The following is a 25,847-nucleotide window of genomic DNA, read 5'->3' as shown; positions in this document are numbered from 1 at the left end:
ATCTCGCTGTAGGCGCTCAACGCCGAGTGGAAGGCGAGCACAGCTGAACCCGTTTTCCTGGTGCTGCTAGGGCGATATACTGTAACTGAGCGCAGAACGAACTTTCACTGAAGAATCTGCCCTTTAATGCACATCAGGGCGAACATGAAATTTCTAATATGAAGTACCCACTGACGATCCAAAGGCGTTTCAGTATGTATGGGTCGGTACCACCGGGTAGTGCCTAAGTATTGTAAAGTGAAGGTCGACAGCTTGAGCCTCACAGGAAGTATTTCATTGGCTTCCCACGAGTGCGTAATGCAGAGCGTGGCTGTTGCTAGGAAACGGCCTTATTTGCCGTTCTTTAATATCTAGTTTTCTTTGCATCAATGTGAAAATGTTACTATTACTAAATACAGTTTTGCTAGTTACAGTTCAAACTGGAAACGACGGAAGAAAGCGGTCCAACGCGCCACATTAGTTCCCGAAATGGAGGGTTCGTTTCCTTCGCCACGTCTGACATTGTGTCTTAAATATTCTAAACCTGACATAATTACATCCTACCGAAAAAAGAAACAGATTTCGCAGCTAGGTTCTTGAGATATTGCTAGAGATGGAAGTCACTGGAGCGAATGCCTCGCACGTCAGATTGGCCGAGCGGTCTAAGGCGCCAGATTTAAGCTCTGGTTCCCGTAAGGGAGCGAGGGTTCGAACCCCACATCTGACTATCCATTTTGAACATTCTGAAACTAACATACTCCCTTGATCTTATAGAACAAGTAAATTACGCAGAAACACGCCATGCAGATTTTACTAGAGACGACAGTGACAGCAGTGTAGGCGTCGCTCGTCCGGTAGCCCGAGCGGTCGAAAAGAAATAGCGGAACATACTTTTCCTGTGGCGAGTTTTAGCTCTTCTCACGGACGTTTCCGTTGTCGTTGTGTTGTGGCTCTAGGTTCCAAGCGACAGCGAGAAAACCTCCACAGCAACACATACGTGTTTAAATGAATCGTAGGGCCTTAATAAAGATAGATGAAACGGTGGCTCAGGTACTGGAGTTCTGAAGCGGCCGTATTGCGTGGGCAGTAAGCTCACTAAGTTAGTGTGTCATGCTAATAACGGGAAGGCTGTGGATTAGGTCCCACCAAGGGCTATTCCATATTGCTTCCCTAAAAGGCAGCGCGAGAGACTGCCAGGCAAATCTCAAGTGATCTGTACAAGGACTAAGATGTCCACACGTCTGGAAACGTTCTCGCCGACTTCTGTGCCACGCTGACGACACGGGTTCTCGTCCGAACACCGAAGTTAAGCAGCATTTTTGCGTGCTTAGTACACGGCTCGGTGACTAACTAGGATGTCTGCGTGCTGTTGGATTCTTGAATTTTGCCTTTTCCCTTAGTTTTCGGTGTTGCTGCGCGGTAATGATACGGTCCAGCACGCTGACCCGTCTCTTGCCTCTCGGTACCCAAATTCGCGAACCTGCGGCCACAGTCAAATGAAAGGGTCCGTTGTGTGTTTGTCGAGTTGGTCTCTCCCAGTCGATTCTAGCGCCTGTCCTCTACATATACGCCCATTTGCAAGCGTCAGCTTTCGCGTCAGCCGAGCAAAGTCGAGACAAGTCGACACATGGGGACGGGACACACGATGCTGTGAATCGCAATCCACACTAGCCTACGCGGAGCGGGACGAGGGGCGAAGGAAAACCATTCGTAACACGACAGTTCGCGAGCGTTGAAAACATTCTCCTGAGTAAAGGAGACAACTTCCGTGCGGTGTCCGGGTTTCAAACCCAGATCAGTTACTTGGGAAGCAACCATGCTCACCGACACACCACCACCGCCTTCTGCTACGCGCTGCTTGCGCCGTGATGTGTCGCCTTCCCTCCTGGCGCCAGAGGCCGAAGGCAATCTCGCTGTAGGCGCTCAACGCCGAGTGGAAGGCGAGCACAGCTGAACCCGTTTTCCTGGTGCTGCTAGGGCGATATACTGTAACTGAGCGCAGAACGAACTTTCACTGAAGAATCTGCCCTTTAATGCACATCAGGGCGAACATGAAATTTCTAATATGAAGTACCCACTGACGATCCAAAGGCGTTTCAGTATGTATGGGTCGGTACCACCGGGTAGTGCCTAAGTATTGTAAAGTGAAGGTCGACAGCTTGAGCCTCACAGGAAGTATTTCATTGGCTTCCCACGAGTGCGTAATGCAGAGCGTGGCTGTTGCTAGGAAACGGCCTTATTTGCCGTTCTTTAATATCTAGTTTTCTTTGCATCAATGTGAAAATGTTACTATTACTAAATACAGTTTTGCTAGTTACAGTTCAAACTGGAAACGACGGAAGAAAGCGGTCCAACGCGCCACATTAGTTCCCGAAATGGAGGGTTCGTTTCCTTCGCCACGTCTGACATTGTGTCTTAAATATTCTAAACCTGACATAATTACATCCTACCGAAAAAAGAAACAGATTTCGCAGCTAGGTTCTTGAGATATTGCTAGAGATGGAAGTCACTGGAGCGAATGCCTCGCACGTCAGATTGGCCGAGCGGTCTAAGGCGCCAGATTTAAGCTCTGGTTACCGTAAGGGAGCGAGGGTTCGAACCCCACATCTGACTATCCATTTTGAACATTCTGAAACTAACATACTCCCTTGATCTTATAGAACAAGTAAATTACGCAGAAACACGCCATGCAGATTTTACTAGAGACGACAGTGACAGCAGTGTAGGCGTCGCTCGTCCGGTAGCCCGAGCGGTCGAAAAGAAATAGCGGAACATACTTTTCCTGTGGCGAGTTTTAGCTCTTCTCACGGACGTTTCCGTTGTCGTTGTGTTGTGGCTCTAGGTTCCAAGCGACAGCGAGAAAACCTCAACAGCAACACATACGTGTTTAAATGAATCGTAGGGCCTTAATAAAGATAGATGAAACGGTGGCTCAGGTACTGGAGTTCTGAAGCGGCCGTATTGCGTGGGCAGTAAGCTCACTAAGTTAGTGTGTCATGCTAATAACGGGAAGGCTGTGGATTAGGTCCCACCAAGGGCTATTCCATATTGCTTCCCTAAAAGGCAGCGCGAGAGACTGCCAGGCAAATCTCAAGTGATCTGTACAAGGACTAAGATGTCCACACGTCTGGAAACGTTCTCGCCGACTTCTGTGCCACGCTGACGACACGGGTTCTCGTCCGAACACCGAAGTTAAGCAGCATTTTTGCGTGCTTAGTACACGGCTCGGTGACTAACTAGGATGTCTGCGTGCTGTTGGATTCTTGAATTTTGCCTTTTCCCTTAGTTTTCGGTGTTGCTGCGCGGTAATGATACGGTCCAGCACGCTGACCCGTCTCTTGCCTCTCGGTACCCAAATTCGCGAACCTGCGGCCACAGTCAAATGAAAGGGTCCGTTGTGTGTTTGTCGAGTTGGTCTCTCCCAGTCGATTCTAGCGCCTGTCCTCTACATATACGCCCATTTGCAAGCGTCAGCTTTCGCGTCAGCCGAGCAAAGTCGAGACAAGTCGACACATGGGGACGGGACACACGATGCTGTGAATCGCAATCCACACTAGCCTACGCGGAGCGGGACGAGGGGCGAAGGAAAACCATTCGTAACACGACAGTTCGCGAGCGTTGAAAACATTCTCCTGAGTAAAGGAGACAACTTCCGTGCGGTGTCCGGGTTTCAAACCCAGATCAGTTACTTGGGAAGCAACCATGCTCACCGACACACCACCACCGCCTTCTGCTACGCGCTGCTTGCGCCGTGATGTGTCGCCTTCCCTCCTGGCGCCAGAGGCCGAAGGCAATCTCGCTGTAGGCGCTCAACGCCGAGTGGAAGGCGAGCACAGCTGAACCCGTTTTCCTGGTGCTGCTAGGGCGATATACTGTAACTGAGCGCAGAACGAACTTTCACTGAAGAATCTGCCCTTTAATGCACATCAGGGCGAACATGAAATTTCTAATATGAAGTACCCACTGACGATCCAAAGGCGTTTCAGTATGTATGGGTCGGTACCACCGGGTAGTGCCTAAGTATTGTAAAGTGAAGGTCGACAGCTTGAGCCTCACAGGAAGTATTTCATTGGCTTCCCACGAGTGCGTAATGCAGAGCGTGGCTGTTGCTAGGAAACGGCCTTATTTGCCGTTCTTTAATATCTAGTTTTCTTTGCATCAATGTGAAAATGTTACTATTACTAAATACAGTTTTGCTAGTTACAGTTCAAACTGGAAACGACGGAAGAAAGCGGTCCAACGCGCCACATTAGTTCCCGAAATGGAGGGTTCGTTTCCTTCGCCACGTCTGACATTGTGTCTTAAATATTCTAAACCTGACATAATTACATCCTACCGAAAAAAGAAACAGATTTCGCAGCTAGGTTCTTGAGATATTGCTAGAGATGGAAGTCACTGGAGCGAATGCCTCGCACGTCAGATTGGCCGAGCGGTCTAAGGCGCCAGATTTAAGCTCTGGTTCCCGTAAGGGAGCGAGGGTTCGAACCCCACATCTGACTATCCATTTTGAACATTCTGAAACTAACATACTCCCTTGATCTTATAGAACAAGTAAATTACGCAGAAACACGCCATGCAGATTTTACTAGAGACGACAGTGACAGCAGTGTAGGCGTCGCTCGTCCGGTAGCCCGAGCGGTCGAAAAGAAATAGCGGAACATACTTTTCCTGTGGCGAGTTTTAGCTCTTCTCACGGACGTTTCCGTTGTCGTTGTGTTGTGGCTCTAGGTTCCAAGCGACAGCGAGAAAACCTCCACAGCAACACATACGTGTTTAAATGAATCGTAGGGCCTTAATAAAGATAGATGAAACGGTGGCTCAGGTACTGGAGTTCTGAAGCGGCCGTATTGCGTGGGCAGTAAGCTCACTAAGTTAGTGTGTCATGCTAATAACGGGAAGGCTGTGGATTAGGTCCCACCAAGGGCTATTCCATATTGCTTCCCTAAAAGGCAGCGCGAGAGACTGCCAGGCAAATCTCAAGTGATCTGTACAAGGACTAAGATGTCCACACGTCTGGAAACGTTCTCGCCGACTTCTGTGCCACGCTGACGACACGGGTTCTCGTCCGAACACCGAAGTTAAGCAGCATTTTTGCGTGCTTAGTACACGGCTCGGTGACTAACTAGGATGTCTGCGTGCTGTTGGATTCTTGAATTTTGCCTTTTCCCTTAGTTTTCGGTGTTGCTGCGCGGTAATGATACGGTCCAGCACGCTGACCCGTCTCTTGCCTCTCGGTACCCAAATTCGCGAACCTGCGGCCACAGTCAAATGAAAGGGTCCGTTGTGTGTTTGTCGAGTTGGTCTCTCCCAGTCGATTCTAGCGCCTGTCCTCTACATATACGCCCATTTGCAAGCGTCAGCTTTCGCGTCAGCCGAGCAAAGTCGAGACAAGTCGACACATGGGGACGGGACACACGATGCTGTGAATCGCAATCCACACTAGCCTACGCGGAGCGGGACGAGGGGCGAAGGAAAACCATTCGTAACACGACAGTTCGCGAGCGTTGAAAACATTCTCCTGAGTAAAGGAGACAACTTCCGTGCGGTGTCCGGGTTTCAAACCCAGATCAGTTACTTGGGAAGCAACCATGCTCACCGACACACCACCACCGCCTTCTGCTACGCGCTGCTTGCGCCGTGATGTGTCGCCTTCCCTCCTGGCGCCAGAGGCCGAAGGCAATCTCGCTGTAGGCGCTCAACGCCGAGTGGAAGGCGAGCACAGCTGAACCCGTTTTCCTGGTGCTGCTAGGGCGATATACTGTAACTGAGCGCAGAACGAACTTTCACTGAAGAATCTGCCCTTTAATGCACATCAGGGCGAACATGAAATTTCTAATATGAAGTACCCACTGACGATCCAAAGGCGTTTCAGTATGTATGGGTCGGTACCACCGGGTAGTGCCTAAGTATTGTAAAGTGAAGGTCGACAGCTTGAGCCTCACAGGAAGTATTTCATTGGCTTCCCACGAGTGCGTAATGCAGAGCGTGGCTGTTGCTAGGAAACGGCCTTATTTGCCGTTCTTTAATATCTAGTTTTCTTTGCATCAATGTGAAAATGTTACTATTACTAAATACAGTTTTGCTAGTTACAGTTCAAACTGGAAACGACGGAAGAAAGCGGTCCAACGCGCCACATTAGTTCCCGAAATGGAGGGTTCGTTTCCTTCGCCACGTCTGACATTGTGTCTTAAATATTCTAAACCTGACATAATTACATCCTACCGAAAAAAGAAACAGATTTCGCAGCTAGGTTCTTGAGATATTGCTAGAGATGGAAGTCACTGGAGCGAATGCCTCGCACGTCAGATTGGCCGCGCGGTCTAAGGCGCCAGATTTAAGCTCTGGTTACCGTAAGGGAGCGAGGGTTCGAACCCCACATCTGACTATCCATTTTGAACATTCTGAAACTAACATACTCCCTTGATCTTATAGAACAAGTAAATTACGCAGAAACACGCCATGCAGATTTTACTAGAGACGACAGTGACAGCAGTGTAGGCGTCGCTCGTCCGGTAGCCCGAGCGGTCGAAAAGAAATAGCGGAACATACTTTTCCTGTGGCGAGTTTTAGCTCTTCTCACGGACGTTTCCGTTGTCGTTGTGTTGTGGCTCTAGGTTCCAAGCGACAGCGAGAAAACCTCAACAGCAACACATACGTGTTTAAATGAATCGTAGGGCCTTAATAAAGATAGATGAAACGGTGGCTCAGGTACTGGAGTTCTGAAGCGGCCGTATTGCGTGGGCAGTAAGCTCACTAAGTTAGTGTGTCATGCTAATAACGGGAAGGCTGTGGATTAGGTCCCACCAAGGGCTATTCCATATTGCTTCCCTAAAAGGCAGCGCGAGAGACTGCCAGGCAAATCTCAAGTGATCTGTACAAGGACTAAGATGTCCACACGTCTGGAAACGTTCTCGCCGACTTCTCTGCCACGCTGACGACACGGGTTCTCGTCCGAACACCGAAGTTAAGCAGCATTTTTGCGTGCTTAGTACACGGCTCGGTGACTAACTAGGATGTCTGCGTGCTGTTGGATTCTTGAATTTTGCCTTTTCCCTTAGTTTTCGGTGTTGCTGCGCGGTAATGATACGGTCCAGCACGCTGACCCGTCTCTTGCCTCTCGGTACCCAAATTCGCGAACCTGCGGCCACAGTCAAATGAAAGGGTCCGTTGTGTGTTTGTCGAGTTGGTCTCTCCCAGTCGATTCTAGCGCCTGTCCTCTACATATACGCCCATTTGCAAGCGTCAGCTTTCGCGTCAGCCGAGCAAAGTCGAGACAAGTCGACACATGGGGACGGGACACACGATGCTGTGAATCGCAATCCACACTAGCCTACGCGGAGCGGGACGAGGGGCGAAGGAAAACCATTCGTAACACGACAGTTCGCGAGCGTTGAAAACATTCTCCTGAGTAAAGGAGACAACTTCCGTGCGGTGTCCGGGTTTCAAACCCAGATCAGTTACTTGGGAAGCAACCATGCTCACCGACACACCACCACCGCCTTCTGCTACGCGCTGCTTGCGCCGTGATGTGTCGCCTTCCCTCCTGGCGCCAGAGGCCGAAGGCAATCTCGCTGTAGGCGCTCAACGCCGAGTGGAAGGCGAGCACAGCTGAACCCGTTTTCCTGGTGCTGCTAGGGCGATATACTGTAACTGAGCGCAGAACGAACTTTCACTGAAGAATCTGCCCTTTAATGCACATCAGGGCGAACATGAAATTTCTAATATGAAGTACCCACTGACGATCCAAAGGCGTTTCAGTATGTATGGGTCGGTACCACCGGGTAGTGCCTAAGTATTGTAAAGTGAAGGTCGACAGCTTGAGCCTCACAGGAAGTATTTCATTGGCTTCCCACGAGTGCGTAATGCAGAGCGTGGCTGTTGCTAGGAAACGGCCTTATTTGCCGTTCTTTAATATCTAGTTTTCTTTGCATCAATGTGAAAATGTTACTATTACTAAATACAGTTTTGCTAGTTACAGTTCAAACTGGAAACGACGGAAGAAAGCGGTCCAACGCGCCACATTAGTTCCCGAAATGGAGGGTTCGTTTCCTTCGCCACGTCTGACATTGTGTCTTAAATATTCTAAACCTGACATAATTACATCCTACCGAAAAAAGAAACAGATTTCGCAGCTAGGTTCTTGAGATATTGCTAGAGATGGAAGTCACTGGAGCGAATGCCTCGCACGTCAGATTGGCCGAGCGGTCTAAGGCGCCAGATTTAAGCTCTGGTTCCCGTAAGGGAGCGAGGGTTCGAACCCCACATCTGACTATCCATTTTGAACATTCTGAAACTAACATACTCCCTTGATCTTATAGAACAAGTAAATTACGCAGAAACACGCCATGCAGATTTTACTAGAGACGACAGTGACAGCAGTGTAGGCGTCGCTCGTCCGGTAGCCCGAGCGGTCGAAAAGAAATAGCGGAACATACTTTTCCTGTGGCGAGTTTTAGCTCTTCTCACGGACGTTTCCGTTGTCGTTGTGTTGTGGCTCTAGGTTCCAAGCGACAGCGAGAAAACCTCAACAGCAACACATACGTGTTTAAATGAATCGTAGGGCCTTAATAAAGATAGATGAAACGGTGGCTCAGGTACTGGAGTTCTGAAGCGGCCGTATTGCGTGGGCAGTAAGCTCACTAAGTTAGTGTGTCATGCTAATAACGGGAAGGCTGTGGATTAGGTCCCACCAAGGGCTATTCCATATTGCTTCCCTAAAAGGCAGCGCGAGAGACTGCCAGGCAAATCTCAAGTGATCTGTACAAGGACTAAGATGTCCACACGTCTGGAAACGTTCTCGCCGACTTCTCTGCCACGCTGACGACACGGGTTCTCGTCCGAACACCGAAGTTAAGCAGCATTTTTGCGTGCTTAGTACACGGCTCGGTGACTAACTAGGATGTCTGCGTGCTGTTGGATTCTTGAATTTTGCCTTTTCCCTTAGTTTTCGGTGTTGCTGCGCGGTAATGATACGGTCCAGCACGCTGACCCGTCTCTTGCCTCTCGGTACCCAAATTCGCGAACCTGCGGCCACAGTCAAATGAAAGGGTCCGTTGTGTGTTTGTCGAGTTGGTCTCTCCCAGTCGATTCTAGCGCCTGTCCTCTACATATACGCCCATTTGCAAGCGTCAGCTTTCGCGTCAGCCGAGCAAAGTCGAGACAAGTCGACACATGGGGACGGGACACACGATGCTGTGAATCGCAATCCACACTAGCCTACGCGGAGCGGGACGAGGGGCGAAGGAAAACCATTCGTAACACGACAGTTCGCGAGCGTTGAAAACATTCTCCTGAGTAAAGGAGACAACTTCCGTGCGGTGTCCGGGTTTCAAACCCAGATCAGTTACTTGGGAAGCAACCATGCTCACCGACACACCACCACCGCCTTCTGCTACGCGCTGCTTGCGCCGTGATGTGTCGCCTTCCCTCCTGGCGCCAGAGGCCGAAGGCAATCTCGCTGTAGGCGCTCAACGCCGAGTGGAAGGCGAGCACAGCTGAACCCGTTTTCCTGGTGCTGCTAGGGCGATATACTGTAACTGAGCGCAGAACGAACTTTCACTGAAGAATCTGCCCTTTAATGCACATCAGGGCGAACATGAAATTTCTAATATGAAGTACCCACTGACGATCCAAAGGCGTTTCAGTATGTATGGGTCGGTACCACCGGGTAGTGCCTAAGTATTGTAAAGTGAAGGTCGACAGCTTGAGCCTCACAGGAAGTATTTCATTGGCTTCCCACGAGTGCGTAATGCAGAGCGTGGCTGTTGCTAGGAAACGGCCTTATTTGCCGTTCTTTAATATCTAGTTTTCTTTGCATCAATGTGAAAATGTTACTATTACTAAATACAGTTTTGCTAGTTACAGTTCAAACTGGAAACGACGGAAGAAAGCGGTCCAACGCGCCACATTAGTTCCCGAAATGGAGGGTTCGTTTCCTTCGCCACGTCTGACATTGTGTCTTAAATATTCTAAACCTGACATAATTACATCCTACCGAAAAAAGAAACAGATTTCGCAGCTAGGTTCTTGAGATATTGCTAGAGATGGAAGTCACTGGAGCGAATGCCTCGCACGTCAGATTGGCCGAGCGGTCTAAGGCGCCAGATTTAAGCTCTGGTTCCCGTAAGGGAGCGAGGGTTCGAACCCCACATCTGACTATCCATTTTGAACATTCTGAAACTAACATACTCCCTTGATCTTATAGAACAAGTAAATTACGCAGAAACACGCCATGCAGATTTTACTAGAGACGACAGTGACAGCAGTGTAGGCGTCGCTCGTCCGGTAGCCCGAGCGGTCGAAAAGAAATAGCGGAACATACTTTTCCTGTGGCGAGTTTTAGCTCTTCTCACGGACGTTTCCGTTGTCGTTGTGTTGTGGCTCTAGGTTCCAAGCGACAGCGAGAAAACCTCAACAGCAACACATACGTGTTTAAATGAATCGTAGGGCCTTAATAAAGATAGATGAAACGGTGGCTCAGGTACTGGAGTTCTGAAGCGGCCGTATTGCGTGGGCAGTAAGCTCACTAAGTTAGTGTGTCATGCTAATAACGGGAAGGCTGTGGATTAGGTCCCACCAAGGGCTATTCCATATTGCTTCCCTAAAAGGCAGCGCGAGAGACTGCCAGGCAAATCTCAAGTGATCTGTACAAGGACTAAGATGTCCACACGTCTGGAAACGTTCTCGCCGACTTCTGTGCCACGCTGACGACACGGGTTCTCGTCCGAACACCGAAGTTAAGCAGCATTTTTGCGTGCTTAGTACACGGCTCGGTGACTAACTAGGATGTCTGCGTGCTGTTGGATTCTTGAATTTTGCCTTTTCCCTTAGTTTTCGGTGTTGCTGCGCGGTAATGATACGGTCCAGCACGCTGACCCGTCTCTTGCCTCTCGGTACCCAAATTCGCGAACCTGCGGCCACAGTCAAATGAAAGGGTCCGTTGTGTGTTTGTCGAGTTGGTCTCTCCCAGTCGATTCTAGCGCCTGTCCTCTACATATACGCCCATTTGCAAGCGTCAGCTTTCGCGTCAGCCGAGCAAAGTCGAGACAAGTCGACACATGGGGACGGGACACACGATGCTGTGAATCGCAATCCACACTAGCCTACGCGGAGCGGGACGAGGGGCGAAGGAAAACCATTCGTAACACGACAGTTCGCGAGCGTTGAAAACATTCTCCTGAGTAAAGGAGACAACTTCCGTGCGGTGTCCGGGTTTCAAACCCAGATCAGTTACTTGGGAAGCAACCATGCTCACCGACACACCACCACCGCCTTCTGCTACGCGCTGCTTGCGCCGTGATGTGTCGCCTTCCCTCCTGGCGCCAGAGGCCGAAGGCAATCTCGCTGTAGGCGCTCAACGCCGAGTGGAAGGCGAGCACAGCTGAACCCGTTTTCCTGGTGCTGCTAGGGCGATATACTGTAACTGAGCGCAGAACGAACTTTCACTGAAGAATCTGCCCTTTAATGCACATCAGGGCGAACATGAAATTTCTAATATGAAGTACCCACTGACGATCCAAAGGCGTTTCAGTATGTATGGGTCGGTACCACCGGGTAGTGCCTAAGTATTGTAAAGTGAAGGTCGACAGCTTGAGCCTCACAGGAAGTATTTCATTGGCTTCCCACGAGTGCGTAATGCAGAGCGTGGCTGTTGCTAGGAAACGGCCTTATTTGCCGTTCTTTAATATCTAGTTTTCTTTGCATCAATGTGAAAATGTTACTATTACTAAATACAGTTTTGCTAGTTACAGTTCAAACTGGAAACGACGGAAGAAAGCGGTCCAACGCGCCACATTAGTTCCCGAAATGGAGGGTTCGTTTCCTTCGCCACGTCTGACATTGTGTCTTAAATATTCTAAACCTGACATAATTACATCCTACCGAAAAAAGAAACAGATTTCGCAGCTAGGTTCTTGAGATATTGCTAGAGATGGAAGTCACTGGAGCGAATGCCTCGCACGTCAGATTGGCCGAGCGGTCTAAGGCGCCAGATTTAAGCTCTGGTTCCCGTAAGGGAGCGAGGGTTCGAACCCCACATCTGACTATCCATTTTGAACATTCTGAAACTAACATACTCCCTTGATCTTATAGAACAAGTAAATTACGCAGAAACACGCCATGCAGATTTTACTAGAGACGACAGTGACAGCAGTGCAGGCGTCGCTCGTCCGGTAGCCCGAGCGGTCGAAAAGAAATAGCGGAACATACTTTTCCTGTGGCGAGTTTTAGCTCTTCTCACGGACGTTTCCGTTGTCGTTGTGTTGTGGCTCTAGGTTCCAAGCGACAGCGAGAAAACCTCAACAGCAACACATACGTGTTTAAATGAATCGTAGGGCCTTAATAAAGATAGATGAAACGGTGGCTCAGGTACTGGAGTTCTGAAGCGGCCGTATTGCGTGGGCAGTAAGCTCACTAAGTTAGTGTGTCATGCTAATAACGGGAAGGCTGTGGATTAGGTCCCACCAAGGGCTATTCCATATTGCTTCCCTAAAAGATAGCGCGAGAGACTGCCAGGCAAATCACAAGTGATCTGTACAAGGACTAAGATGTCCACACGTCTGGAAACGTTCTCGCCGACTTCTGTGCCACGCTGACGACACGGGTTCTCGTCCGAACACCGAAGTTAAGCAGCATTTTTGCGTGCTTAGTACACGGCTCGGTGACTAACTAGGATGTCTGCGTGCTGTTGGATTCTTGAATTTTGCCTTTTCCCTTAGTTTTCGGTGTTGCTGCGCGGTAATGATACGGTCCAGCACGCTGACCCGTCTCTTGCCTCTCGGTACCCAAATTCGCGAACCTGCGGCCACAGTCAAATGAAAGGGTCCGTTGTGTGTTTGTCGAGTTGGTCTCTCCCAGTCGATTCTAGCGCCTGTCCTCTACATATACGCCCATTTGCAAGCGTCAGCTTTCGCGTCAGCCGGTCAAAGTCGAGACAAGTCGACACATGGGGACGGGACACACGATGCTGTGAATCGCAATCCACACTAGCCTACGCGGAGCGGGACGAGGGGCGAAGGAAAACCATTCGTAACACGACAGTTCGCGAGCGTTGAAAACATTCTCCTGAGTAAAGGAGACAACTTCCGTGCGGTGTCCGGGTTTCAAACCCAGATCAGTTACTTGGGAAGCAACCATGCTCACCGACACACCACCACCGCCTTCTGCTACGCGCTGCTTGCGCCGTGATGTGTCGCCTTCCCTCCTGGCGCCAGAGGCCGAAGGCAATCTCGCTGTAGGCGCTCAACGCCGAGTGGAAGGCGAGCACAGCTGAACCCGTTTTCCTGGTGCTGCTAGGGCGATATACTGTAACTGAGCGCAGAACGAACTTTCACTGAAGAATCTGCCCTTTAATGCACATCAGGGCGAACATGAAATTTCTAATATGAAGTACCCACTGACGATCCAAAGGCGTTTCAGTATGTATGGGTCGGTACCACCGGGTAGTGCCTAAGTATTGTAAAGTGAAGGTCGACAGCTTGAGCCTCACAGGAAGTATTTCATTGGCTTCCCACGAGTGCGTAATGCAGAGCGTGGCTGTTGCTAGGAAACGGCCTTATTTGCCGTTCTTTAATATCTAGTTTTCTTTGCATCAATGTGAAAATGTTACTATTACTAAATACAGTTTTGCTAGTTACAGTTCAAACTGGAAACGACGGAAGAAAGCGGTCCAACGCGCCACATTAGTTCCCGAAATGGAGGGTTCGTTTCCTTCGCCACGTCTGACATTGTGTCTTAAATATTCTAAACCTGACATAATTACATCCTACCGAAAAAAGAAACAGATTTCGCAGCTAGGTTCTTGAGATATTGCTAGAGATGGAAGTCACTGGAGCGAATGCCTCGCACGTCAGATTGGCCGAGGGGTCTAAGGCGCCAGATTTAAGCTCTGGTTCCCGTAAGGGAGCGAGGGTTCGAACCCCACATCTGACTATCCATTTTGAACATTCTGAAACTAACATACTCCCTTGATCTTATAGAACAAGTAAATTACGCAGAAACACGCCATGCAGATTTTACTAGAGACGACAGTGACAGCAGTGCAGGCGTCGCTCGTCCGGTAGCCCGAGCGGTCGAAAAGAAATAGCGGAACATACTTTTCCTGTGGCGAGTTTTAGCTCTTCTCACGGACGTTTCCGTTGTCGTTGTGTTGTGGCTCTAGGTTCCAAGCGACAGCGAGAAAACCTCAACAGCCACACATACGTGTTTAAATTAATCGTAGGGCCTTAATAAAGATAGATGAAACGGTGGCTCAGGTACTGGAGTTCTGAAGCGGCCGTATTGCGTGGGCAGTAAGCTCACTAAGTTAGTGTGTCATGCTAATAACGGGAAGGCTGTGGATTAGGTCCCACCAAGGGCTATTCCATATTGCTTCCCTAAAAGGCAGCGCGAGAGACTGCCAGGCAAATCACAAGTGATCTGTACAAGGACTAAGATGTCCACACGTCTGGAAACGTTCTCGCCGACTTCTGTGCCACGCTGACGACACGGGTTCTCGTCCGAACACCGAAGTTAAGCAGCATTTTTGCGTGCTTAGTACACGGCTCGGTGACTAACTAGGATGTCTGCGTGCTGTTGGATTCTTGAATTTTGCCTTTTCCCTTAGTTTTCGGTGTTGCTGCGCGGTAATGATACGGTCCAGCACGCTGACCCGTCTCTTGCCTCTCGGTACCCAAATTCGCGAACCTGCGGCCACAGTCAAATGAAAGGGTCCGTTGTGTGTTTGTCGAGTTGGTCTCTCCCAGTCGATTCTAGCGCCTGTCCTCTACATATACGCCCATTTGCAAGCGTCAGCTTTCGCGTCAGCCGAGCAAAGTCGAGACAAGTCGACACATGGGGACGGGACACACGATGCTGTGAATCGCAATCCACACTAGCCTACGCGGAGCGGGACGAGGGGCGAAGGAAAACCATTCGTAACACGACAGTTCGCGAGCGTTGAAAACATTCTCCTGAGTAAAGGAGACAACTTCCGTGCGGTGTCCGGGTTTCAAACCCAGATCAGTTACTTGGGAAGCAACCATGCTCACCGACACACCACCACCGCCTTCTGCTACGCGCTGCTTGCGCCGTGATGTGTCGCCTTCCCTCCTGGCGCCAGAGGCCGAAGGCAATCTCGCTGTAGGCGCTCAACGCCGAGTGGAAGGCGAGCACAGCTGAACCCGTTTTCCTGGTGCTGCTAGGGCGATATACTGTAACTGAGCGCAGAACGAACTTTCACTGAAGAATCTGCCCTTTAATGCACATCAGGGCGAACATGAAATTTCTAATATGAAGTACCCACTGACGATCCAAAGGCGTTTCAGTATGTATGGGTCGGTACCACCGGGTAGTGCCTAAGTATTGTAAAGTGAAGGTCGACAGCTTGAGCCTCACAGGAAGTATTTCATTGGCTTCCCACGAGTGCGTAATGCAGAGCGTGGCTGTTGCTAGGAAACGGCCTTATTTGCCGTTCTTTAATATCTAGTTTTCTTTGCATCAATGTGAAAATGTTACTATTACTAAATACAGTTTTGCTAGTTACAGTTCAAACTGGAAACGACGGAAGAAAGCGGTCCAACGCGCCACATTAGTTCCCGAAATGGAGGGTTCGTTTCCTTCGCCACGTCTGACATTGTGTCTTAAATATTCTAAACCTGACATAATTACATCCTACCGAAAAAAGAAACAGATTTCGCAGCTAGGTTCTTGAGATATTGCTAGAGATGGAAGTCACTGGAGCAAATGCCTCGCACGTCAGATTGGCCGAGCGGTCTAAGGCGCCAGATTTAAGCTCTGGTTCCCGTAAGGGAGCGAGGGTTCGAACCCCACATCTGACTATCCATTTTGAACATTCTGAAACTAACATACTCCCTTGATCTTATAGAACAAGTAAATTACGCAGAAACACGCCATGCAGATTTTACTAGAGACGACAGTGACAGCAGTGCAGGCGTCGCTCGTCCGGTAGCCCGAGCGGTCGAAAAGAAATAGCGGAACATACTTTTCCTGTGGCGAGTTTTAGCTCTTCTCACGGACGTTTCCGTTGTCGTTGTGTTGTGGCTCTAGGTTCCAAGCGACAGCGAGAAAACCTCAACAGCAACACATACGTGTTTAAATGAATCGTAGGGCCTTAATAAAGATAGATGAAACGGTGGCTCAGGTACTGGAGTTCTGAAGCGGCCGTATTGCGTGGGCAGTAAGCTCACTAAGTTAGTGTGTCATGCTAATAACGGGAAGGCTGTGGATTAGGTCCCACCAAGGGCTATTCCATATTGCTTCCCTAAAAGGCAGCGCGAGAGACTGCCAGGCAAATCACAAGTGATCTGTACAAGGACTAAGATGTCCACACGTCTGGAAACGTTCTCGCCGACTTCTGTGCCACGCTGACGACACGGGTTCTCGTCCGAACACCGAAGTTAAGCAGCATTTTTGCGTGCTTAGTACACGGCTCGGTGACTAACTAGGATGTCTGCGTGCTGTTGGATTCTTGAATTTTGCCTTTTCCCTTAGTTTTCGGTGTTGCTGCGCGGTAATGATACGGTCCAGCACGCTGACCCGTCTCTTGCCTCTCGGTACCCAAATTCGCGAACCTGCGGCCACAGTCAAATGAAAGGGTCCGTTGTGTGTTTGTCGAGTTGGTCTCTCCCAGTCGATTCTAGCGCCTGTCCTCTACATATACGCCCATTTGCAAGCGTCAGCTTTCGCGTCAGCCGAGCAAAGTCGAGACAAGTCGACACATGGGGACGGGACACACGATGCTGTGAATCGCAATCCACACTAGCCTACGCGGAGCGGGACGAGGGGCGAAGGAAAACCATTCGTAACACGACAGTTCGCGAGCGTTGAAAACATTCTCCTGAGTAAAGGAGACAACTTCCGTGCGGTGTCCGGGTTTCAAACCCAGATCAGTTACTTGGGAAGCAACCATGCTCACCGACACACCACCACCGCCTTCTGCTACGCGCTGCTTGCGCCGTGATGTGTCGCCTTCCCTCCTGGCGCCAGAGGCCGAAGGCAATCTCGCTGTAGGCGCTCAACGCCGAGTGGAAGGCGAGCACAGCTGAACCCGTTTTCCTGGTGCTGCTAGGGCGATATACTGTAACTGAGCGCAAAACGAACTTTCACTGAAGAATCTGCCCTTTAATGCACATCAGGGCGAACATGAAATTTCTAATATGAAGTACCCACTGACGATCCAAAGGCGTTTCAGTATGTATGGGTCGGTACCACCGGGTAGTGCCTAAGTATTGTAAAGTGAAGGTCGACAGCTTGAGCCTCACAGGAAGTATTTCATTGGCTTCCCACGAGTGCGTAATGCAGAGCGTGGCTGTTGCTAGGAAACGGCCTTATTTGCCGTTCTTTAATATCTAGTTTTCTTTGCATCAATGTGAAAATGTTACTATTACTAAATACAGTTTTGCTAGTTACAGTTCAAACTGGAAACGACGGAAGAAAGCGGTCCAACGCGCCACATTAGTTCCCGAAATGGAGGGTTCGTTTCCTTCGCCACGTCTGACATTGTGTCTTAAATATTCTAAACCTGACATAATTACATCCTACCGAAAAAAGAAACAGATTTCGCAGCTAGGTTCTTGAGATATTGCTAGAGATGGAAGTCACTGGAGCGAATGCCTCGCACGTCAGATTGGCCGAGCGGTCTAAGGCGCCAGATTTAAGCTCTGGTTCCCGTAAGGGAGCGAGGGTTCGAACCCCACATCTGACTATCCATTTTGAACATTCTGAAACTAACATACTCCCTTGATCTTATAGAACAAGTAAATTACGCAGAAACACGCCATGCAGATTTTACTAGAGACGACAGTGACAGCAGTGTAGGCGTCGCTCGTCCGGTAGCCCGAGCGGTCGAAAAGAAATAGCGGAACATACTTTTCCTGTGGCGAGTTTTAGCTCTTCTCACGGACGTTTCCGTTGTCGTTGTGTTGTGGCTCTAGGTTCCAAGCGACAGCGAGAAAACCTCAACAGCAACACATACGTGTTTAAATGAATCGTAGGGCCTTAATAAAGATAGATGAAACGGTGGCTCAGGTACTGGAGTTCTGAAGCGGCCGTATTGCGTGGGCAGTAAGCTCACTAAGTTAGTGTGTCATGCTAATAACGGGAAGGCTGTGGATTAGGTCCCACCAAGGGCTATTCCATATTGCTTCCCTAAAAGGCAGCGCGAGAGACTGCCAGGCAAATCACAAGTGATCTGTACAAGGACTAAGATGTCCACACGTCTGGAAACGTTCTCGCCGACTTCTGTGCCACGCTGACGACACGGGTTCTCGTCCGAACACCGAAGTTAAGCAGCATTTTTGCGTGCTTAGTACACGGCTCGGTGACTAACTAGGATGTCTGCGTGCTGTTGGATTCTTGAATTTTGCCTTTTCCCTTAGTTTTCGGTGTTGCTGCGCGGTAATGATACGGTCCAGCACGCTGACCCGTCTCTTGCCTCTCGGTACCCAAATTCGCGAACCTGCGGCCACAGTCAAATGAAAGGGTCCGTTGTGTGTTTGTCGAGTTGGTCTCTCCCAGTCGATTCTAGCGCCTGTCCTCTACATATACGCCCATTTGCAAGCGTCAGCTTTCGCGTCAGCCGAGCAAAGTCGAGACAAGTCGACACATGGGGACGGGACACACGATGCTGTGAATCGCAATCCACACTAGCCTACGCGGAGCGGGACGAGGGGCGAAGGAAAACCATTCGTAACACGACAGTTCGCGAGCGTTGAAAACATTCTCCTGAGTAAAGGAGACAACTTCCGTGCGGTGTCCGGGTTTCAAACCCAGATCAGTTACTTGGGAAGCAACCATGCTCACCGACACACCACCACCGCCTTCTGCTACGCGCTGCTTGCGCCGTGATGTGTCGCCTTCCCTCCTGGCGCCAGAGGCCGAAGGCAATCTCGCTGTAGGCGCTCAACGCCGAGTGGAAGGCGAGCACAGCTGAACCCGTTTTCCTGGTGCTGCTAGGGCGATATACTGTAACTGAGCGCAAAACGAACTTTCACTGAAGAATCTGCCCTTTAATGCACATCAGGGCGAACATGAAATTTCTAATATGAAGTACCCACTGACGATCCAAAGGCGTTTCAGTATGTATGGGTCGGTACCACCGGGTAGTGCCTAAGTATTGTAAAGTGAAGGTCGACAGCTTGAGCCTCACAGGAAGTATTTCATTGGCTTCCCACGAGTGCGTAATGCAGAGCGTGGCTGTTGCTAGGAAACGGCCTTATTTGCCGTTCTTTAATATCTAGTTTTCTTTGCATCAATGTGAAAATGTTACTATTACTAAATACAGTTTTGCTAGTTACAGTTCAAACTGGAAACGACGGAAGAAAGCGGTCCAACGCGCCACATTAGTTCCCGAAATGGAGGGTTCGTTTCCTTCGCCACGTCTGACATTGTGTCTTAAATATTCTAAACCTGACATAATTACATCCTACCGAAAAAAGAAACAGATTTCGCAGCTAGGTTCTTGAGATATTGCTAGAGATGGAAGTCACTGGAGCGAATGCCTCGCACGTCAGATTGGCCGAGCGGTCTAAGGCGCCAGATTTAAGCTCTGGTTCCCGTAAGGGAGCGAGGGTTCGAACCCCACATCTGACTATCCATTTTGAACATTCTGAAACTAACATACTCCCTTGATCTTATAGAACAAGTAAATTACGCAGAAACACGCCATGCAGATTTTACTAGAGACGACAGTGACAGCAGTGTAGGCGTCGCTCGTCCGGTAGCCCGAGCGGTCGAAAAGAAATAGCGGAACATACTTTTCCTGTGGCGAGTTTTAGCTCTTCTCACGGACGTTTCCGTTGTCGTTGTGTTGTGGCTCTAGGTTCCAAGCGACAGCGAGAAAACCTCAACAGCAACACATACGTGTTTAAATGAATCGTAGGGCCTTAATAAAGATAGATGAAACGGTGGCTCAGGTACTGGAGTTCTGAAGCGGCCGTATTGCGTGGGCAGTAAGCTCACTAAGTTAGTGTGTCATGCTAATAACGGGAAGGCTGTGGATTAGGTCCCACCAAGGGCTATTCCATATTGCTTCCCTAAAAGGCAGCGCGAGAGACTGCCAGGCAAATCACAAGTGATCTGTACAAGGACTAAGATGTCCACACGTCTGGAAACGTTCTCGCCGACTTCTGTGCCACGCTGACGACACGGGTTCTCGTCCGAACACCGAAGTTAAGCAGCATTTTTGCGTGCTTAGTACACGGCTCGGTGACTAACTAGGATGTCTGCGTGCTGTTGGATTCTTGAATTTTGCCTTTTCCCTTAGTTTTCGGTGTTGCTGCGCGGTAATGATACGGTCCAGCACGCTGACCCGTCTCTTGCCTCTCGGTACCCAAATTCGCGAACCTGCGGCCACAGTCAAATGAAAGGGTCCGTTGTGTGTTTGTCGAGTTGGTCTCTCCCAGTCGATTCTAGCGCCTGTCCTCTACATATACGCCCATTTGCAAGCGTCAGCTTTCGCGTCAGCCGAGCAAAGTCGAGACAAGTCGACACATGGGGACGGGACACACGATGCTGTGAATCGCAATCCACACTAGCCTACGCGGAGCGGGACGAGGGGCGAAGGAAAACCATTCGTAACACGACAGTTCGCGAGCGTTGAAAACATTCTCCTGAGTAAAGGAGACAACTTCCGTGCGGTGTCCGGGTTTCAAACCCAGATCAGTTACTTGGGAAGCAACCATGCTCACCGACACACCACCACCGCCTTCTGCTACGCGCTGCTTGCGCCGTGATGTGTCGCCTTCCCTCCTGGCGCCAGAGGCCGAAGGCAATCTCGCTGTAGGCGCTCAACGCCGAGTGGAAGGCGAGCACAGCTGAACCCGTTTTCCTGGTGCTGCTAGGGCGATATACTGTAACTGAGCGCAAAACGAACTTTCACTGAAGAATCTGCCCTTTAATGCACATCAGGGCGAACATGAAATTTCTAATATGAAGTACCCACTGACGATCCAAAGGCGTTTCAGTATGTATGGGTCGGTACCACCGGGTAGTGCCTAAGTATTGTAAAGTGAAGGTCGACAGCTTGAGCCTCACAGGAAGTATTTCATTGGCTTCCCACGAGTGCGTAATGCAGAGCGTGGCTGTTGCTAGGAAACGGCCTTATTTGCCGTTCTTTAATATCTAGTTTTCTTTGCATCAATGTGAAAATGTTACTATTACTAAATACAGTTTTGCTAGTTACAGTTCAAACTGGAAACGACGGAAGAAAGCGGTCCAACGCGCCACATTAGTTCCCGAAATGGAGGGTTCGTTTCCTTCGCCACGTCTGACATTGTGTCTTAAATATTCTAAACCTGACATAATTACATCCTACCGAAAAAAGAAACAGATTTCGCAGCTAGGTTCTTGAGATATTGCTAGAGATGGAAGTCACTGGAGCGAATGCCTCGCACGTCAGATTGGCCGAGCGGTCTAAGGCGCCAGATTTAAGCTCTGGTTCCCGTAAGGGAGCGAGGGTTCGAACCCCACATCTGACTATCCATTTTGAACATTCTGAAACTAACATACTCCCTTGATCTTATAGAACAAGTAAATTACGCAGAAACACGCCATGCAGATTTTACTAGAGACGACAGTGACAGCAGTGTAGGCGTCGCTCGTCCGGTAGCCCGAGCGGTCGAAAAGAAATAGCGGAACATACTTTTCCTGTGGCGAGTTTTAGCTCTTCTCACGGACGTTTCCGTTGTCGTTGTGTTGTGGCTCTAGGTTCCAAGCGACAGCGAGAAAACCTCAACAGCAACACATACGTGTTTAAATGAATCGTAGGGCCTTAATAAAGATAGATGAAACGGTGGCTCAGGTACTGGAGTTCTGAAGCGGCCGTATTGCGTGGGCAGTAAGCTCACTAAGTTAGTGTGTCATGCTAATAACGGGAAGGCTGTGGATTAGGTCCCACCAAGGGCTATTCCATATTGCTTCCCTAAAAGGCAGCGCGAGAGACTGCCAGGCAAATCACAAGTGATCTGTACAAGGACTAAGATGTCCACACGTCTGGAAACGTTCTCGCCGACTTCTGTGCCACGCTGACGACACGGGTTCTCGTCCGAACACCGAAGTTAAGCAGCATTTTTGCGTGCTTAGTACACGGCTCGGTGACTAACTAGGATGTCTGCGTGCTGTTGGATTCTTGAATTTTGCCTTTTCCCTTAGTTTTCGGTGTTGCTGCGCGGTAATGATACGGTCCAGCACGCTGACCCGTCTCTTGCCTCTCGGTACCCAAATTCGCGAACCTGCGGCCACAGTCAAATGAAAGGGTCCGTTGTGTGTTTGTCGAGTTGGTCTCTCCCAGTCGATTCTAGCGCCTGTCCTCTACATATACGCCCATTTGCAAGCGTCAGCTTTCGCGTCAGCCGAGCAAAGTCGAGACAAGTCGACACATGGGGACGGGACACACGATGCTGTGAATCGCAATCCACACTAGCCTACGCGGAGCGGGACGAGGGGCGAAGGAAAACCATTCGTAACACGACAGTTCGCGAGCGTTGAAAACATTCTCCTGAGTAAAGGAGACAACTTCCGTGCGGTGTCCGGGTTTCAAACCCAGATCAGTTACTTGGGAAGCAACCATGCTCACCGACACACCACCACCGCCTTCTGCTACGCGCTGCTTGCGCCGTGATGTGTCGCCTTCCCTCCTGGCGCCAGAGGCCGAAGGCAATCTCGCTGTAGGCGCTCAACGCCGAGTGGAAGGCGAGCACAGCTGAACCCGTTTTCCTGGTGCTGCTAGGGCGATATACTGTAACTGAGCGCAAAACGAACTTTCACTGAAGAATCTGCCCTTTAATGCACATCAGGGCGAACATGAAATTTCTAATATGAAGTACCCACTGACGATCCAAAGGCGTTTCAGTATGTATGGGTCGGTACCACCGGGTAGTGCCTAAGTATTGTAAAGTGAAGGTCGACAGCTTGAGCCTCACAGGAAGTATTTCATTGGCTTCCCACGAGTGCGTAATGCAGAGCGTGGCTGTTGCTAGGAAACGGCCTTATTTGCCGTTCTTTAATATCTAGTTTTCTTTGCATCAATGTGAAAATGTTACTATTACTAAATACAGTTTTGCTAGTTACAGTTCAAACTGGAAACGACGGAAGAAAGCGGTCCAACGCGCCACATTAGTTCCCGAAATGGAGGGTTCGTTTCCTTCGCCACGTCTGACATTGTGTCTTAAATATTCTAAACCTGACATAATTACATCCTACCGAAAAAAGAAACAGATTTCGCAGCTAGGTTCTTGAGATATTGCTAGAGATGGAAGTCACTGGAGCGAATGCCTCGCACGTCAGATTGGCCGAGCGGTCTAAGGCGCCAGATTTAAGCTCTGGTTCCCGTAAGGGAGCGAGGGTTCGAACCCCACATCTGACTATCCATTTTGAACATTCTGAAACTAACATACTCCCTTGATCTTATAGAACAAGTAAATTACGCAGAAACACGCCATGCAGATTTTACTAGAGACGACAGTGACAGCAGTGTAGGCGTCGCTCGTCCGGTAGCCCGAGCGGTCGAAAAGAAATAGCGGAACATACTTTTCCTGTGGCGAGTTTTAGCTCTTCTCACGGACGTTTCCGTTGTCGTTGTGTTGTGGCTCTAGGTTCCAAGCGACAGCGAGAAAACCTCAACAGCAACACATACGTGTTTAAATGAATCGTAGGGCCTTAATAAAGATAGATGAAACGGTGGCTCAGGTACTGGAGTTCTGAAGCGGCCGTATTGCGTGGGCAGTAAGCTCACTAAGTTAGTGTGTCATGCTAATAACGGGAAGGCTGTGGATTAGGTCCCACCAAGGGCTATTCCATATTGCTTCCCTAAAAGGCAGCGCGAGAGACTGCCAGGCAAATCACAAGTGATCTGTACAAGGACTAAGATGTCCACACGTCTGGAAACGTTCTCGCCGACTTCTGTGCCACGCTGACGACACGGGTTCTCGTCCGAACACCGAAGTTAAGCAGCATTTTTGCGTGCTTAGTACACGGCTCGGTGACTAACTAGGATGTCTGCGTGCTGTTGGATTCTTGAATTTTGCCTTTTCCCTTAGTTTTCGGTGTTGCTGCGCGGTAATGATACGGTCCAGCACGCTGACCCGTCTCTTGCCTCTCGGTACCCAAATTCGCGAACCTGCGGCCACAGTCAAATGAAAGGGTCCGTTGTGTGTTTGTCGAGTTGGTCTCTCCCAGTCGATTCTAGCGCCTGTCCTCTACATATACGCCCATTTGCAAGCGTCAGCTTTCGCGTCAGCCGAGCAAAGTCGAGACAAGTCGACACATGGGGACGGGACACACGATGCTGTGAATCGCAATCCACACTAGCCTACGCGGAGCGGGACGAGGGGCGAAGGAAAACCATTCGTAACACGACAGTTCGCGAGCGTTGAAAACATTCTCCTGAGTAAAGGAGACAACTTCCGTGCGGTGTCCGGGTTTCAAACCCAGATCAGTTACTTGGGAAGCAACCATGCTCACCGACACACCACCACCGCCTTCTGCTACGCGCTGCTTGCGCCGTGATGTGTCGCCTTCCCTCCTGGCGCCAGAGGCCGAAGGCAATCTCGCTGTAGGCGCTCAACGCCGAGTGGAAGGCGAGCACAGCTGAACCCGTTTTCCTGGTGCTGCTAGGGCGATATACTGTAACTGAGCGCAAAACGAACTTTCACTGAAGAATCTGCCCTTTAATGCACATCAGGGCGAACATGAAATTTCTAATATGAAGTACCCACTGACGATCCAAAGGCGTTTCAGTATGTATGGGTCGGTACCACCGGGTAGTGCCTAAGTATTGTAAAGTGAAGGTCGACAGCTTGAGCCTCACAGGAAGTATTTCATTGGCTTCCCACGAGTGCGTAATGCAGAGCGTGGCTGTTGCTAGGAAACGGCCTTATTTGCCGTTCTTTAATATCTAGTTTTCTTTGCATCAATGTGAAAATGTTACTATTACTAAATACAGTTTTGCTAGTTACAGTTCAAACTGGAAACGACGGAAGAAAGCGGTCCAACGCGCCACATTAGTTCCCGAAATGGAGGGTTCGTTTCCTTCGCCACGTCTGACATTGTGTCTTAAATATTCTAAACCTGACATAATTACATCCTACCGAAAAAAGAAACAGATTTCGCAGCTAGGTTCTTGAGATATTGCTAGAGATGGAAGTCACTGGAGCGAATGCCTCGCACGTCAGATTGGCCGAGCGGTCTAAGGCGCCAGATTTAAGCTCTGGTTCCCGTAAGGGAGCGAGGGTTCGAACCCCACATCTGACTATCCATTTTGAACATTCTGAAACTAACATACTCCCTTGATCTTATAGAACAAGTAAATTACGCAGAAACACGCCATGCAGATTTTACTAGAGACGACAGTGACAGCAGTGTAGGCGTCGCTCGTCCGGTAGCCCGAGCGGTCGAAAAGAAATAGCGGAACATACTTTTCCTGTGGCGAGTTTTAGCTCTTCTCACGGACGTTTCCGTTGTCGTTGTGTTGTGGCTCTAGGTTCCAAGCGACAGCGAGAAAACCTCAACAGCAACACATACGTGTTTAAATGAATCGTAGGGCCTTAATAAAGATAGATGAAACGGTGGCTCAGGTACTGGAGTTCTGAAGCGGCCGTATTGCGTGGGCAGTAAGCTCACTAAGTTAGTGTGTCATGCTAATAACGGGAAGGCTGTGGATTAGGTCCCACCAAGGGCTATTCCATATTGCTTCCCTAAAAGGCAGCGCGAGAGACTGCCAGGCAAATCACAAGTGATCTGTACAAGGACTAAGATGTCCACACGTCTGGAAACGTTCTCGCCGACTTCTGTGCCACGCTGACGACACGGGTTCTCGTCCGAACACCGAAGTTAAGCAGCATTTTTGCGTGCTTAGTACACGGCTCGGTGACTAA

At 49.7% G+C, this 25,847-nt stretch overlaps 13 non-coding genes across 13 annotated transcripts; all 13 read left to right on the top strand.

Annotated features, from left to right (window-relative positions):
- Window positions 1-622: 622 nt before the first annotated feature.
- Window positions 623-706, top strand: Trnal-uaa (transfer RNA leucine (anticodon UAA)). The gene has a single exon. It is a non-coding gene; the product is annotated as a tRNA-Leu (tRNA).
- A 1,802-nt stretch (window positions 707-2,508) lies between these two features.
- Trnal-uaa (transfer RNA leucine (anticodon UAA)) lies at window positions 2,509-2,592 on the top strand. The gene has a single exon. It is a non-coding gene; the product is annotated as a tRNA-Leu (tRNA).
- A 1,802-nt stretch (window positions 2,593-4,394) lies between these two features.
- Window positions 4,395-4,478, top strand: Trnal-uaa (transfer RNA leucine (anticodon UAA)). Its single transcript has one exon. It is a non-coding gene; the product is annotated as a tRNA-Leu (tRNA).
- A 3,688-nt stretch (window positions 4,479-8,166) lies between these two features.
- Window positions 8,167-8,250, top strand: Trnal-uaa (transfer RNA leucine (anticodon UAA)). Its single transcript has one exon. It is a non-coding gene; the product is annotated as a tRNA-Leu (tRNA).
- Window positions 8,251-10,052: 1,802 nt separating this feature from the next.
- Trnal-uaa (transfer RNA leucine (anticodon UAA)) lies at window positions 10,053-10,136 on the top strand. Its single transcript has one exon. It is a non-coding gene; the product is annotated as a tRNA-Leu (tRNA).
- Window positions 10,137-11,938: 1,802 nt separating this feature from the next.
- Window positions 11,939-12,022, top strand: Trnal-uaa (transfer RNA leucine (anticodon UAA)). Its single transcript has one exon. It is a non-coding gene; the product is annotated as a tRNA-Leu (tRNA).
- A 1,802-nt stretch (window positions 12,023-13,824) lies between these two features.
- Window positions 13,825-13,908, top strand: Trnal-uaa (transfer RNA leucine (anticodon UAA)). Its single transcript has one exon. It is a non-coding gene; the product is annotated as a tRNA-Leu (tRNA).
- A 1,802-nt stretch (window positions 13,909-15,710) lies between these two features.
- Window positions 15,711-15,794, top strand: Trnal-uaa (transfer RNA leucine (anticodon UAA)). The gene has a single exon. It is a non-coding gene; the product is annotated as a tRNA-Leu (tRNA).
- A 1,802-nt stretch (window positions 15,795-17,596) lies between these two features.
- Window positions 17,597-17,680, top strand: Trnal-uaa (transfer RNA leucine (anticodon UAA)). Its single transcript has one exon. It is a non-coding gene; the product is annotated as a tRNA-Leu (tRNA).
- Window positions 17,681-19,482: 1,802 nt separating this feature from the next.
- Window positions 19,483-19,566, top strand: Trnal-uaa (transfer RNA leucine (anticodon UAA)). Its single transcript has one exon. It is a non-coding gene; the product is annotated as a tRNA-Leu (tRNA).
- Window positions 19,567-21,368: 1,802 nt separating this feature from the next.
- Window positions 21,369-21,452, top strand: Trnal-uaa (transfer RNA leucine (anticodon UAA)). Its single transcript has one exon. It is a non-coding gene; the product is annotated as a tRNA-Leu (tRNA).
- A 1,802-nt stretch (window positions 21,453-23,254) lies between these two features.
- On the top strand, window positions 23,255-23,338 carry Trnal-uaa (transfer RNA leucine (anticodon UAA)). Its single transcript has one exon. It is a non-coding gene; the product is annotated as a tRNA-Leu (tRNA).
- A 1,802-nt stretch (window positions 23,339-25,140) lies between these two features.
- Window positions 25,141-25,224, top strand: Trnal-uaa (transfer RNA leucine (anticodon UAA)). The gene has a single exon. It is a non-coding gene; the product is annotated as a tRNA-Leu (tRNA).
- The last annotated feature ends 623 nt before the right edge of the window (window positions 25,225-25,847 follow it).

Source organism: Schistocerca cancellata, unplaced genomic scaffold (genome assembly GCF_023864275.1).
Source record: "Schistocerca cancellata isolate TAMUIC-IGC-003103 unplaced genomic scaffold, iqSchCanc2.1 HiC_scaffold_355, whole genome shotgun sequence".
NCBI lineage: Eukaryota > Metazoa > Arthropoda > Insecta > Orthoptera > Acrididae > Schistocerca > Schistocerca cancellata.
This window is presented reverse-complemented; position numbering and strand designations above follow the sequence as displayed.